Below are 14,546 nucleotides of genomic sequence, written 5' to 3' on the forward strand. Positions count from 1 at the left end.
ATTTTATATTTTAAATTTGTATGTATTGCCAAGCAACAAATAAAATTTATATATACTCCTGTATAACAAACGAAAAAAAGTAGGTAAATATGGAAGAAACAAATATATTAATAATTTATAGTTAAAAATATATTTGTAACTACCTATTATTATTGGATTTGGATCCTTAAAGTTTAAATTTTACTATAGAGAATAAAGTGTGATTTTTCTATTATTGAATAGTTTTTCTTTTATATTTATTCTTGATTCCACATATAAAATAAATAGTAAGAGATCACACTTTTCTCTCTAAAGTGAAATTTAAACTTTAGAAAATCTAAATTCATTACTATTTATACGTGATTTATTTAATATGCGGTAGTTATTCATTACTAGTTACCCATTACTATTTATAGGTAATTTATTTAAATTTACACTTGTGCGAAAACAAATATGTTCTGTATTAAGCCCAAGGCCTGTGAAACGTTCAAAAGATCGTTGCTTTGATGTGAAATAAAGACATTAAAATGAAATCGCGGACATGAAGGGTAACATATGCACGGGTAGCATTAATACCATATTAAGAGAGGCTTTATGACCATAAAGACGAAATCAAAGGCGTTAAACCGTTATATAATGATAATACTAATATGAAGAATACAAAAAGAGAATGCCATAATTTTTTAATGGTCAATTTTATAGTGTTTATGAGTTAGTGTTTAAATTTTATTTAATTTATTTTTTATAATAAATTTTGATTTTTTTAAAATTATTTATTTTTATATTTTTTAAATTAAATATTAATTTTTAATTTTTTTAGTAAATATGAATTATTTTTTAGATATTATAGCATTTATCTTTGTTAATTTCTATTACATTTTAGTTTTGACCTATTACTCATTCAGGTAGTGTTTATTTTAAGATATTGAGATGGAAATTAGAAATTGGAGATTGAGACTTAATATTATATTTGTTAGTTTGTGACTAGAAATAAAATTTTAGTATTAAAAAACAAAATTTCAGTCTTTTTAGTACCTCCAGAAATGAAGAACATGTGATTGAAATTTTAGAGACATAGACTAAAACTTTATTAATATTTCTTTCCTGAAATACCTTCATTAAAAATTTTATATTCCAAGTCTACCTTTCTCCCAACTTCACCTCACTTTTCACTCCACCACCACACTTCTGTTATCACTAAAGCATAACTACCACACTTCTGCCATCGCCAAATTTCACCACTAACAGCAACAATACCAAACACATCAACAATCTCATCAACATATAACTTAGGACTTCTTGAGTTGCTAATGTCCAACTAATTGATGATTGGGATCCATTGACTCTAGTTCTCACTAATTGAATTAGTGGAGTGTTAGGACTTATGGACTAGGATTGATATAGCTTATTTGACTTTCCTTTACTAGTTAGAGGATGACTTAATGGGATTAATCCTTGCCAATTCTCATATTATGGTTAGTGATTAGGATAGAGATCCTTGACCACCGATCCTTGCCAAGACCTTTTTAGCTATTAGTCTACTTCCTTGTCATTTATTTTTCATGCCTCTTATCAAAACCTCAAAAATAACTCATAACCAATAACAAGACACTTTATTGTAATTCCTAGGGAGAACGACCCGAGGTTCAATACTTCGGTTTATAAATTTAGGGGTTTATTTTAGTGACAAACAATCTTTTGTATGAAAGGATTATTATTGGTTTAGAAACTATACTTGCAATAAGAATTTATTTGTGAAATTCTATACCATCAAAAATCCATTCATCAAAATGGCGCTGTTACCGGGGAATTGCAATGGTGTTAGGTTATTGGTTATTGTACATATGTGAATAGTGTGAATATCTTGCTTTTTGCTTTATTTGCTAGTTGTAGAATTTTGTTTCTCTCGTTTTCTATTATCTTTTGATTTTTGTTTTCTCTTTCCATTATGAATTCTCGCTTTCGCTATGAGTGTGATTACAACTATGTTGTAGGTGATGAGAACTTCAATGAGAATGTGTATCAAGGATGGGACAATCAAAGGTGGAAGGAGCCATATGCATATGACCAATCCTCATGGCAACAACCTCTACCAATTCACTATGAAGAATAGCCATTCTATGATGCATACCAATCCAATGGCTATGGTGAATCTCCTTGTGACTTTCAAGAACCACCACCATATGCCTATGAGTCATATCCTTAACATGAACCATACTCACAAGCCCTCTACCACCAAGCACCTCCATATGACCCCAATCTATATCCACCATACCAACCACCTTTTGAGCCATATGAGCCCTACGTGGAACCACCATTCCAATATCAATACTCCCAAGAGCCACCTCAATATACACTACCACATCCTTACCAAGAAGAACCACCTTCCTATTATGAACCCTCTCTCCAAGACAATGAACCCTCCTATCCACCCCAATCCTCAATGGATGAAATTCTTAGCCTTATACTTCAAGGGCAAGGAGAAATGCAAAGGGAGACACTAGAATTTGTGGCTACTTTGACCAAGGTAGTAAGCACCTTAGCCTCCCAATATTTGAGCACTCAAAGCACTCCCATGGTCACATGTGGAGAATCAATTAAAGAGCAAAGCATGAAGGAGAGGTTGGAAACTCTGGTGGAGAAAGAAGAAGGCCACTTTGTGTTAGAACAATTGAAGGAGCCTATGATCATCGAAGAAGAGGAAGAAGTGGTTGAAGACTTAGAAGATGCGGAACCTCCATGGGAACCTCGAGTTGAAGAGAACCTCTCCAAGAAGATTGAATTTGATGTTGAGGAGGAGAGTGCACAACCTCCAAAACAATTTTTGAATGAAGTCTTGGAAGGAATGAAGCAAGAAGTAAGTTTCCTTGGTGATGAACATCATGCATCCAACTTTCTTGGTGGTGAATCCTTTGAATTTGAACCTTCTCCCAATGAGATAAAAAGCATTATGGAGGTAGATTTCTCTCAATCTCCCATTTATGATTTGAGTGATGGGGAAGAGTTAGATGAAAATGATGAACAAAGGATTGAAAATCAAGTTTATGAAGAGGTGGAAGTGATTAAGGAAGAATATAAGGGAGTAGAGCTTGCAAGGACATTGGAGATACCTCTCCCCAAGCCACCACCATCCATTCTTTCATTCAAGTGGGTAAATTCCTTATACTCAAGCTTTATTATTCCCCTTGAATATGGTTTACTTGAGACGGATGGTCAACTTAGACATATTTGTGGCTTTAAGAGTAAAAGGGAGATGGTTAGTGGTTGGAAACATCATTCTAGGTTCATTATGGTTGTATGCTCAAAGCTTAATTGCAAGGTTTGGTATAGAGCTAGATTATTTGGGTCTAGGATGTTGTTTGGTTGCTTAAATGAGAATTCCAAGGCTATGCCACCCAAATGGAATAATGATAATCAACTTAAAGATGGGTGTAGAAACAAGATATGGGATCCCGGCATACATGAGGATCAACTTTGGGAGCCCATGGTTTGCGAGGAATTCCACCCAAGCTTAGAGTTATTAATTTTGAAGAATGGTGCTTATTGGAGACTCAAGCATTGGTGGATGTTCCAAGATGAGTTCAAGCACAATCCACCTTGAGAGGAGTTCCCCAAAAGTCCAACTTAAGGACAATAAACAAAAGTGCTAGGTGGGAGACACCCCACCATGGTAACTTCTTTTCATTTTCTCTTTTTGTACATATTGGTAATTAGTTTAAATTCGTCTTTTGATTAGTTTGTTGAGTATAACTGGTATTTTAGTATGTTAAATAAGGTTTCATGGTGTTTTGGTAGCTGTTTGGAGGTTTGGAATGCTTGGATTGGTGCAAAAATATAGAAAATTTTTTGAAAAATTGAGCAACATCCACACGTACGCTGTGCGCGTACGCGTGCATCAAGCATTTTGGACCATCCACGCGCTCGCGCCATGCGTGCGTACGCATGGATTGCAAAATTTCATGCCTCCATACATTGACCCGAGAGTTATGCCCGCACTGTACGTGCACTGTGCCCGAGGCACAAACCAACTCGCGCGTACGCGCACCCTGGCGCCTACGCACCACTCTCGAAATAAGACATCGACGCAGACGCGCCAGGTGCACGTACGCGTCGCGTCCATTACACCACCATCCGCGCGCACGCGCCATGTGCGCGTACGCGTGGATGCCTTCCTTCCATCCACTTCTTTTCTTCTCCTCTTTCCATTTCTTTCATTCTCCCTTCTTCTTCTCTTCTTCTACCCCTCATCCAACACTCCCAAATACCATTGATAACCATTTATTTTAGTTAGTAATTAGTGAGTTAGTTAGTTGTTAGTTAGTTACTTAGTCTAGTCCTCATCTTCTTTTCTCTTTTTCATTGTAAGTGTTGGATTATTATTCTTGTTTACCACTAATTGGTGTTGATTATTAAAAAGGGATGTTATTTTAACATCATTATGATTATAATCTTTATTGGATTATATTGTTGAGGTTATATTTTGCTACTTGGTTTTAAGTTTTTCATGCTTACCTTTTAAGAATACCAAGTGATGAGAAATGCCTTCAAGCATGTTTAATCTTTTTGAATTGCATGATTTGGCCACCATGTGATTTGAACCTTATTCTTCGATTAGGCAACCTCTTGATGGATGATGTTGTGCTTTTACCTTAATGCATTGTGTTTCATGATCATATGCATCCATATGTTTATAACTTGAATGCTTTCATGCTTTTTCAATGCTTGGTTCACCTTACAAGTTCACTTAAAGCATCTTAAGCACACTAGGATAAGTGACGTGCATGCTTCTTTTGTGACATAACTTTTATGCTAATGTGTGTTCTAAACCGCGCAATTTAGAATTCACACACTTATTTGTCATTAATGTCACACTAATTCACTCACTCAATTCTAGTGATTAGTACCTCATTCCAATAATTATGCTTCCTTGCTTTTATTCTCTCATCTTATGGTGTTATATTTTTGTTTTTCATGAATAATGCACCACAAGCAAAAATGGAAGTGGAAGAAAGAACACGCTGTAACCCGGAGATTCGCCGTACCCCCTTGCTCATCTTTGAGTGCACCGAGGACGGTGCAAACTTTTAAGTGTGGGGAGGTCGTCCAACCGATCGGCGATTTTGGGTGACAAGTTTCTAATTCCAACACTTTTGCATTTCATTCTAGGATTTTAGGATTTTTACTTGCATTTTCTTATTTTTGCATATGTATACACAATAAGCTTAGTCAAAATATTGAAATTTTTCAAGGATTTCTATCTATAGGGCACCAATTGATTTGAGTGAAAACTTTTCATAGAACTTGCTTGAATTATATATCTTGTGGATCATGTTTTTGAGCTAAGAACACAAGCTTGTGAGATTTGAGCCTAATGGTGTGGTTACATCTTATAACCACTTAGTTTTCCTTCTTGTGTGCATTATTCTCTTTCTATGATTGTAATCTTTGATTTGTTTGATTCTTTATGTCCATTACTTTGTGTATTCATGTATTTATATGATTGAGGCCATCATTTCATTTAGCCCACTTACCCAAATAGCCTTACCTCTTATCATCCATTGTTAGCCAATTTGAGCCTACGATTAACCCACTTGTTCTTAATTTAGCACATTACAAGCCTTAAAGCAAAAAATAATAAATGTCCTTATTTGGATCTTTGATTAGCTTAGGCTAGTGTGTGTGTAACGTTCAAATGTGGGAAATCTTGGGACATTGGGTGAATAAAAGGGTAGTTTTGTATTGTTATTGAAAATATTGGGAATTGGGTACATACTTATGTATTGATCAAATGTAAAACCTTATGCATTGATGCTCTTATATATAGAAAGAAAAAATGAGAAAAACAAAAGAAAAAGAAAAGAAAAAAAGAAGAAAAAAATGTAGATATCAAAAAGAAAAGAAGAAAGAAAATAGAAAAGAAAGAAACAAAGAAAAAGAAAGAAATAAAAAGGGGACAAAATACCCCAAAGCAAAGTGAAGCTCAATAAAATCAATGCATATGTGTTGTGAAATGAAAAAAATACATGAGTATATGAAAAAGTAAAAAAATGGGTAGTTAGGTTAGAACTTAATTGTATAGGATGTCATAGGTTAGATAGGAAGTTTAAGCTTATCAAAGATTCAAATTTCAAGCTCACTTGACCATATATGCATCCTACTTTGACCCTAGCCCCATTACAACCAATGAAAAGACCTCACGATATGTGTATACATGCATGAAATGTATGTTGATTGTTAGAAGAAAAAAACAAATCTTAGAAAGCATGAAATAGAGGAGAATTGAGAGAATCAACCCTAAACACTTGAGCGAATAGAGTGCAAACACATCCGGTGAGGGTTCGATTGCTCGATTACATGTTTCCACCTATAAGTATCACTTTTCATGCAAGTTTGTAAAAATATTTAATAACTCAACCCAATTGTGGATTAGACTTGCTAGTCCTTGGCCCTTGTGCATATATGCTTCTTGGAAATTGATTTATTTTGACCAAGCAATTGCATTCATTTAGATAGTTGCATCTAGGTAGATTGCATTTAGTTAGTTTCCATTGAATAAATGCCATGCCCTTTACTTCATTCTTAGTTTAAGCACGAGGACATGCTTGGTTTAAGTATGGGGAGGTTGATAAACCCATTTGTAGGGTTTATCTTGTATTGATTTTAGGAGATTTTAATACCTTTTACCCACATTAATTCAATGAATGAGCATGATTTTGTGATTGTCTCCTTATTTGTGCTTAGATGTGAAAACATGCTTTTTAGGCCTTTAACTTGATGATTTTAATCTCCCTTTGATTTCACTAGATGCCTTGATGTGTTTGTTAGTGATTTCAGGTTGAAAAGGCTAAGAATGGATCAAAGGAGTGAAGAGGAAAGCATGCAAAGTGGAGAAATCATGAAAAGCCAAAGAGTTGAACTCGCCCATGGATGCGCGCGCGCACCAGGCGCTTACGCGCACCTGGCGAAATGGCCCATGGACGCGTACGCGTGCTGTGCGCGTACACGTCAATACTGATACTTGATTTTTAAGTGAATTCGCACCCAGCAAATTCTTAGGAGTTGTGGGGCCCAATCCCAACCAACTTTGGCACCAAAGATGCTATTTAAAGCCAAGGATTGAAGAGCAAAGGAACTTTTGATCATTTTTACACATTAGGATTAGTTTAGAGTTAGCTTTAGAGAGAGAAGCTCTCACTTCTCTCTAGGATTAGGATTAGGATTAGGTTTAGTTCTTAGATCTAGGTTTAATTCATGCTTTGATTTACTTTTCCTTTTGTAATTCTCCTTCTCCTACGTCTCTTCTCTCTAGTTTAGCATTTAATTCTTGTAATTCTCTACTTTTATGTTGATGCACTTTTGTTTCTTCTATTTTCTTTTTATAAAATTTGAGGTAATTCATGTAGATCTTGTTCATTTGATTCGTTGTTGTTTAATTCCTTGCAATTGAGTAGTGTAGATTTACTTTCCTTGCAATTTTACTATGCTGTCCTTTTATTGCCTTCCAAATGTTTGATAAAATGTGTGGTTGGATTTTAGAGTAGAACTTTATGCTCTTGGCTTGGAAAGGTAACTTAGGACTTCTTGAGTTGCTAATGTCCAACTAATTGATAATTGGGATCCATTGACTCTAGTTCTCACTAATTGAATTAGTAGAGAGTTAGGACTTATGGACTAGGATTGATATAGCTCATTTGACTTTCCTTTACTAGTTAGAGGATGACTTAATGGGATTAATCCTTGCCAATTCTCATATTGTGGTTAGTGATTAGGTTAGAGATCCTTGACCACCAACCCTTGCCAAGACCTTTTTAGCTATTAGTCTACTTCCTTGTCATTTATTTTTCATGCCTCTTATCAAAACCTCAAAAATAACTCATAACCAATAACAAGACACTTTATTGTAATTCCTAGTGAGAACGACCCGAGGTTCAATACTTCGGTTTATAAATTTAGGGGTTTGTATTAGTGACAAACAATCTTTTGTATGAAAGGATTATTGTTGGTTTAGAAACTATACTTGCAACGAGAATTCATTTGTGAAATTCGATACCATCAAAAATCCATTCATCAGGACATCTAGTGAGGTCTTCCTCACTGGAGATCACTGCCTCTTCCTCCTCTGTAGGTTCGGTCATTTTGGTTATATTGATGGCCTTGCACTCTCTCTTTGGATTCTCTTCTATATTGCTTGGGAAAGTACTAGGAGGAGTTTCAATAACTCTTTTACTCAGCTGACCCACTTGTGCCTCCAAATTTCTGATGGAGAGCTTTGTTTCAGTCATGAAACTAAGAGTGGACTTAGATAGATCGGAGACTATGTTTGCTAAGCCAGGGCGACTCTGCTCAAAATTCTCTGTCTGTTACTGAGAAGATGATGGAAAAGGCTTGCTATTGCCAAACCTATTTCTCCCACCATTATTGTTATTGAAGCCTTGTTGAGGCTTCTGTTGATCATTCCATGAGAAATTTGGATGATTCCTCCATGAAGGATTATAGGTGTTTCCATAGGGTTCTCTCATGTAATTCACCTCTTCCATTGTAGGATTCTCAGGGTCATAAGTTTCTCCTTCAGAGGAGGCTTCTTTAGTACTGCCGGATGCAGCTTGCAATCCAGTCAAATTCTGAGAAATCATATTGACTTGCTGAGTCAATATTTTATTCTGAGCCAATATGGCATTCAGAGTATCAATCTCAAGAACTCCTTTCTTCTAAGTCATTCCATTATTCACAGGATTCTTTCAGAAGTGTACATGAATTGGTTATTTGCAACCATCTCAATGAGTTCCTGGGCTTCTGCAGGTGTTTTCAGATGAAGAGATCCACCAATAGAATGGTCCAATGACATCTTGGTCAATTCAGACAGACCATCATAGAATATACATATGATGTCCATTCTGGAAGCATGTCAGAAGGACACCTTTTGGTCAATTGCTTGTATTTTTCCCAAGCTTCATAGAGAGATTCACCTTCCTTCTGTTTGAAGGTTTGGACTTCCACTCTAAGCTTGCTCATCTTCTGAGGTGGAAAGAATTTGGTCAAGAAAGCATTGACCAACTTTTCCCAAGAGTTTAGGCTTTCTCTAGGTTGTGAGTCTAACCATATCCTAGCTCTGTCTCTTATAGCAAAAGGGAAAAGCATAAGTATGTAGACCTCGAGATCAATCCCATTGGTCTTAACGGTATCACAGATATGCAAGAATTTAGCTAAGAACTGATGAGGATCTTCCAATGGAAGTCCATAAAACTTGCAATTTTGCTGCATTATAGAAACTAATTGAGGCTTAAGCTCAAAGTTGTTTGCTCCAATGGTAGGAATTGAGATGCTTCTTCCATAGAAGTTGGAAGTTGGTGCAGTATAGTCACCAAGCATCTTCCTTGCATTTCTGGCATTGTTGTTGGGTTCGGCTGCTATGTCTACTTCTTTTTTGAAATTTTTTGTAAGGTCCTCTCCGGAGTGTTGTGCTTTAGCTTTTCTTAGCTTCCTCTTCAGAGTCCTTTCAGGTTCAGGATCAGCTTCAACAAGAATGTTTTTATGTTTTTGCTCATATGAAAAAAAAAGAGAACAAAGGGAGTAGTGAAATCTTCTATGTCACAATATAGAGATTCCTTGATGTGTCAGAGGAAAAGAAGAATAGAAGAATGAGGTAGAGAGAGAATAAGAAGAATTCGAACAGAGAGAAGAGAGAGGGTTCGAATTATAAGTAGAAGAGAAGTGTTAGCAAATAAATAGAAAGAGATGAGAGAGAGAGTATTCAAAAATTAAAACTAAAACAATTAGTTAATTAAAAATATTTTTGAAAAAGTGGTTAGTGATTTTCGAAAATTGGAAGTGGAAAAGTGGTTAGGTGGTTTTGAAAAAGATAAGAAATAGTAGTTAGTTGAAAAAGATTTGAAAATAATTTTGAAAAGATAAGAAGTTAGAAAAAGATTTTGAAATTAAAATTTTAAAAAAGATATAATTGAAATTTATTTTGAAAAAATAGTTAAAAAGATTTGATTTTTAAAATTAAAGTTGATGACTTCACTAACAAGAAACTAAAAGATATGATTCTAAAATTCAAAGATTGAACATTTCTTAACAAGAAAGTAACAAGCTTGAAATTTTGAATCAAAACATTAATTGTTAGCAAGGATTTTCGAAAATATAAAATAAAATTAAGAAAAAGATTTTTGAAAAATTAGTTTTAAAACTTTCAAAATACATAAAAAATTGAAAGATGAACATTTAAAATATGCTTGATGCAAAAAAAGTTATGAATTAAAACGTGAAAAATTGAAAAAATTCGAATTGGAAACAAAATTACCTCCCTCGTGTCATCCAAGCGTTAAAACGCCCAGAATGCTATTGATAAGCGGATAATTTATACGCTTTTTGGCATTGTTTTTAGGTAGTTTTTAGTAGGATCTAGCTACTTTTAGGGATGTTTTCATTAGTTTTTATGTCAAATTCACATTTCTGAACTTTACTATGAGTTTATGTATTTTTCTATGATTTCAGGTAATTTCTGGCTGAAATTGAGGGACCTAAGCAAATCTCTGATAAAAGGCTGACAAAGGACTGCTGATGCTGTTGGATTCTGACCTCTCTGCACTCGAAATAGATTTTCTGGAGCTACAGAACTCCAAATGGCGCGCTCTCAATGGCGTTGGAAAGTAGACATCCAGAGCTTTCCAGCAATATATAATAGTCCACACTTTATTCAAGATTAGATGATGTAAACTGGCGCTCAACGCCAGTTCCATGCTGCATTCTGGAGTCAAACGCCAGAAACACGTCACGAACCAGAGTTGAATGCCAAAAACATGTTACAACTTGGCGTTCAACTCCAATATAAGCCTCAACTCGTGTAAAGATCAAGCTCAGCCCAAACACACACCAAGTGGGCCCCGGAAGTGGATTTATGCATCAATTACTTACTTCTGTAAACCCTAGTAGCTAGTTTAGTATAAATAGAACTTTTTACTAGTGTATTAGACGTCTTTGATTGTAAGGTCTTTGACCATTCGGTCTTTTGATCACATTTTGGGGGGCTGGCCTCTCGGCCATGCCTAAACCTTCATCACTTATGTACTTTCAACGGTGGAGTTTCTACACACCATAGATTAAGGGTGTGGAGCTCTGCTGTACCTCGAGTTTTAATGCAAGTACTACTATTTTCTATTCAATTCAATTTATTCCTGTTCCAAGATATTCATTGCACTTCACCATGATGAATGTGGTGATCCGTGACACTCACCATCATTCTCACCTATGAACGTGCGTGACTGACAACCACTTCCGTTCTACCTTAGACCGGGCGCATATCTCTTGGATTTCTTAATCAGAATCTTCGTGGTATAAGCTAGAATTGATGGTGGCATTCATGGGAATCCGGAAAGTTTAACCTTGTCTGTGGTATTCCGAGTAGGATTCTGGGATTGAATGACTGTGACGAGCTTCAAACTCGCGATTGTTGGGCGTGATGACAAATGTAAAAGAATCAAGGGATTCTATTCCGACATAATCGAGAACCGACAAATGATTAGCTGTGCTGTGACAGAGCATTTGGACTATTTTCACTGAGAGGATGGGATGTAGCCATTGACAACGATGATGCCCTACATACAGCTTGCCATGGAAAGGAGTAAGAAGGATTAAGGGAAGGCAGTAGGAAAGCAGAGATCCAACAGGGACAATTCATCTCCATACACTTATTCAAAATTCTCACCAATGATTTACATGAGTAATTCTATCTTTATTTTATGTTTTATTTATTATTATTATTCGAAAACTCCATAATCAATTATTATCTGCCTAACTAAGATTTACAAGATGACCATAGCTTGCTTCATACCAACAATCTCCGTGGGATCGACCCTTACTCACGTAAGGTATTACTTGGACGACCCAGTGCACTTGCTGGTTAGTTGTGCGGAGTTGTAACTAAGTGTGATTCACGTTTGAGAGCGCTACCAAGTTTTTGGCGCCATTGTTGATGATCACAATTTTGTGCACCAAGTTTTTGGTGCCGTTGCTGGGGATTGTTCGAGTTTAGACAACTGACGGTACATCTTATTGCTCAAATTAGGTAATTTTCTTTTTATTTTCTTTTCAAAAAGTTTTCAAAAATATTTTTCAAAATTTCTCACCTGTTTTCGAAAATTTTCAGAGTTTTCAAGAATGAATCCTAGAGTTTCATATAACATGTTTTAGCTTGGCTGGCTATTAAGCCATGTCTAACTCATAGGATTTTGATTGAGGACTATGAATTCATTACTTCCTTTTTCCAAAATATGTTTTCGAAAAATTTAGTAAGAAAATACAAAATAATCATAAAATCATAAAAACAAAAATATTTTTTGTTTCTTGTTTGAGTTTTGTGTCATGTTTTAAGTTTGGTGTCAATTGCATATTTATCTTGTCCTTGCATTTTTCAAAAGTTCATGCATTCATAGTGTTCTTCATGATCTTCAAGTTGTTCTTGGTAAGTCTTCTTGTTTGATCTTGATGTTCTCTTGTTTTGTGTCTTTTATTGTTTTTCATATGCATTTTTGCATTCATAGTGTCCATGTATTAAGGATTTCTAAGTTTGGTGTCTTGCATGTTTTCTTTGCATCAAAAATTTTTCAAAAATATGTTCTTGATGTTCATCATGATCTTCAAAGTGTTCTTGGTGTTCATCTTGACATTCATAGTGTTCTTGCATGCATCATATGTTTTGATCCAAAATTTTCATGTTTTGGGTCATAATTATGTTTTTCTCTCTCATAATTAAAAATTCAAAAATAAAAAATATCTTTTTCTTTTTTCTCTCAAAATTTCAAAAATTTGAGTTGACTTGGTCAAAAAATTTTAAAATTAGTTGTTTCTTGTAAGTTAAGTCAAATTTTCAAATTTTAAAAATCTTATCTTTTCAAAACTTTTTCAAAAATCAAATATTTTTTATTTTTTTATTAATTTTTGAAATTTATTTTTTAAATTATTTTTCAAAAATATTTTTCTTAATTTTATCTTTATTTTCGAAAATTATGCTAACAATTAATATGATTGATTCAAAAATTTGAAGTTTGTTACTTTCTTGTTAAGAAAGGTTCAATATTTAAATTCTAGAATCATATCTTTTAGTTTCTTGTTAGTCAAGTAATTAATTTTAATTTTAAAAATTAAATCTATCTTATCTTATCTTTTATATCATATATTTTTCAAAATTTTATCTTTTTTAAAAATTTGATTTTAAAATATCTTTTCTAACTTCTTATCTTCTTATCTTTTCAAAATTGATTTTCAAATCTTTTTCAACTAACTATTTGACTTTTTGTTTGTTTCTTATCTTTTTCAAAACCACCTAACAACTTTTCTCTCTCTAATTTTCGAAAATACCTCCCTCTTTTTTTCAAAAAGTCTTTTTTAATTAATTAATTGTTTTAAATTTTAATTTTAATTTTATTTCTTATCTTTATTTTCGAAAATCATTTAACTCCTTTTCAAAATTTAATTTCGAAAATTTCTCCCTCTCTCATCTTTTCCTATTTATTTATTTATTTATTTACTAACACCTCTCTTCACTTCTCTTCATCTCAAATCACTACCTCTATCCTTCCCCTTGTGTTTGGATTCTCCATTCTTCTTATTCCCTTTCTTCTTCTACTAATAATAAGGAACCTCTTCATTGTGACATAGAGGATTCCTCTTCCTTTTTCTGTTCTCTTCTTTCTCATATGAGCAGGAACAAGGAAAAAGACATTCTTGTTGAAGCTGATCCAGAACCTGAAAGGACTCTGAAGAGGAAACTAAGAGAAGCTAAACTACAACAATCCAGAGACAACCTTGCTGAAATTTTTGAACAAGAAAAGGAGATGGTAGCCGAACCCAACAACAATAATGCAAGAAGGATGCTTGGTGATTATACTACACCTACTTCCAAGTTTGATGGAAGAAGCATCTCAATTCCTCCCATTGGAGTAAACAATTTTGAGTTAAAACCTCAATTAGTTGCTCTAATGCAATAGAACTACAAGTTTCATGGACTTCCATCAGAAGATCCCTACCAGTTCTTAACTGAGTTCTTGCAGATCTGTGAGACTGTTAAGACTAATGGAGTAGATCCTGAAGTCTACAGGCTCATGCTTTTCCCTTTTGCTGTAAGAGACAGAGCTAGAGCATGGTTGGACTCTCAACCTAAAGATAGCCTGGACTCTTGGGATAAACTGGTCACGACCTTCTTAGCTAAATTCTTTCCTCCTCAAAAGTTGAGCAAGCTTAGAGTGGATGTTCAGACTTTCAAACAAAAAGATGGTGAATTCCTCTATGAAGCTTGGGAAAGATACAAGCAGATGACCAAAAGATGTCCTTCTGACATATTTTTAGAATGGACCATGATAGATATATTCTATTATGGTCTGTTTGAGTTCTCTAAGATGTCATTGGACCATTCTGCAGGTGGATCCATTCACCTAAAGAAAACGCCTGCAGAAGCTCAAGAACTCATTGACATGGTTGCAAATAACCAGTTCATGTACACTTCTGAGAGAAATTCCGTGTATAATGGGACGCCTCAAAGGAAGGGAGTTCTTGAAATTGATGCTCTG

The 14,546-nt window shown here is 34.7% G+C and overlaps 1 non-coding gene across 1 annotated transcript; it reads right to left on the reverse strand.

The window, feature by feature from the left end:
- Window positions 1-14,213: 14,213 nt before the first annotated feature.
- Window positions 14,214-14,317, reverse strand: LOC112715519 (small nucleolar RNA R71). The gene has a single exon (XR_003159754.1). It is a non-coding gene; the product is annotated as a small nucleolar RNA R71 (small nucleolar RNA).
- Between the last annotated feature and the right edge of the window lie 229 nt (window positions 14,318-14,546).

Source organism: Arachis hypogaea, chromosome 1 (assembly GCF_003086295.3).
Source record: "Arachis hypogaea cultivar Tifrunner chromosome 1, arahy.Tifrunner.gnm2.J5K5, whole genome shotgun sequence".
Taxonomy (NCBI): Eukaryota; Viridiplantae; Streptophyta; class Magnoliopsida; order Fabales; family Fabaceae; genus Arachis; species Arachis hypogaea.